General features: G+C 43.4%; 1 long non-coding RNA gene across 2 annotated transcripts; it reads left to right on the plus strand.

Annotated features, from left to right (window-relative positions):
* The first annotated feature begins 341 nt into the window (after positions 1 to 341).
* LOC119006492 lies at positions 342 to 959 on the plus strand. Of its 2 annotated transcripts, none has more exons than XR_005070816.1 (3): positions 342 to 446; positions 626 to 721; positions 880 to 959. It is a non-coding gene; the product is annotated as an uncharacterized LOC119006492 (long non-coding RNA). The 2 variants fall into 2 exon arrangements; XR_005070817.1 differs by having other exon boundaries at positions 364 to 446; positions 651 to 721.
* The last annotated feature ends 309 nt before the right edge of the window (positions 960 to 1,268 follow it).

The following is a 1,268-nucleotide window of genomic DNA, read 5'->3' on the forward strand; positions in this document are numbered from 1 at the left end:
GCTCATGCTTATTTAAATCATATCATCAGTCATCTATCCAGTTTATTTTGTGACCTCGTGCTATAAAATAAGGCAGAACACATCTCCTAAACTTGATACAAACTTGTCTAACACAATGGAGATCTGTCTTCAATGTTTTTATGGGGCCCCCCAAACCATCTGGCACTGTAATCAACAAACCAATAAAAACAAGCGTTCTCCGTGTACTAGTCAAATGTTTTATGGGTTAGGGTTAGGTGCTTAGAAATGTAGCAGGATGAGCGTTTTGTCTTGTTTTCCCCCTTGCTCTTTTTTTGTTTATATTTGGTTACTATGGTTTCCGTTCATCATTTCCACTACACATTGAGGTGGGCCAGTACAAAAGCCGTAGTCCGCCCACCAGTTCTTCTTCTGTGCTCCCATTGTCACCTGTGTCACTTCCAGGTCAGAGGTTGTGTGCCCAACAGGTATGGCCGCACACTGCTTCAACTTGCTGCGTTTTTATTTTGATCATTATGCACAAGGCATTTGTGTTGTGCTGTAGGGCGATTGTGTGCTGCTCCTTGCTTGCTGTGTGCACCGCTGCAATTGTTTGGCGGTGATATGTGTCATCTCTCTCTCTCTGCATTGTGGTTGATGCTACTAGGTGGCTAATGCTAGTGTGGTCACAGGTAAATGCTGGTGGCTGCCTGGAGTCCGTTTTCCCTTCCTCCTCTCGTGTATGTCTGTTGCTACTAAAAAGGTATGTATATTGTTATATGCTACCTCATCACTTTTAACATACCAATGCTAATGGTGTTTTCTCAGTTAGGTGTTATTGTAACCACCTCATTAGGCTGCTGCTGCTTGGTTTTCACTGTGTTTGCTCTTCGTATCTGCTGCTGCTGTGTGCCTTTACAGCGCTGTCCTGCGGCCGTCAGAGGTTTCGCCGTCACGTTGTTTCGTGCAGGATGACTGTTCGGCCGCACAGCGCAGGCCAGGCACGATTACTTTTTTTTACTGGGGACTGGTTCCCTTTATGTTGAGTGAATGAGTGCATGCACGGGGTCGGTCCCATTTTATTATTTTGGAGAATGTATTTGGGTTCATCCTGGATTTTGTTTATGTACTTCTATTTTGGTAATCCCTTTGAGAGTTGTTTTGTAAATTGAGTTTTGTGGTCCTTATTTTTCTCTTCTTTGGTTATATTGGGCAGTTATTATTTGACACATTGTTCAAGTCTGCGATCTGTCCATTACTTATGGTTTTGTTGGGCTTTCTTTCTTTTGTGTGTGTGTGCAACCTCACTA

This window comes from Acanthopagrus latus, chromosome 17 (assembly GCF_904848185.1).
Source record: "Acanthopagrus latus isolate v.2019 chromosome 17, fAcaLat1.1, whole genome shotgun sequence".
NCBI classification, from domain to species: Eukaryota; Metazoa; Chordata; class Actinopteri; order Spariformes; family Sparidae; genus Acanthopagrus; species Acanthopagrus latus.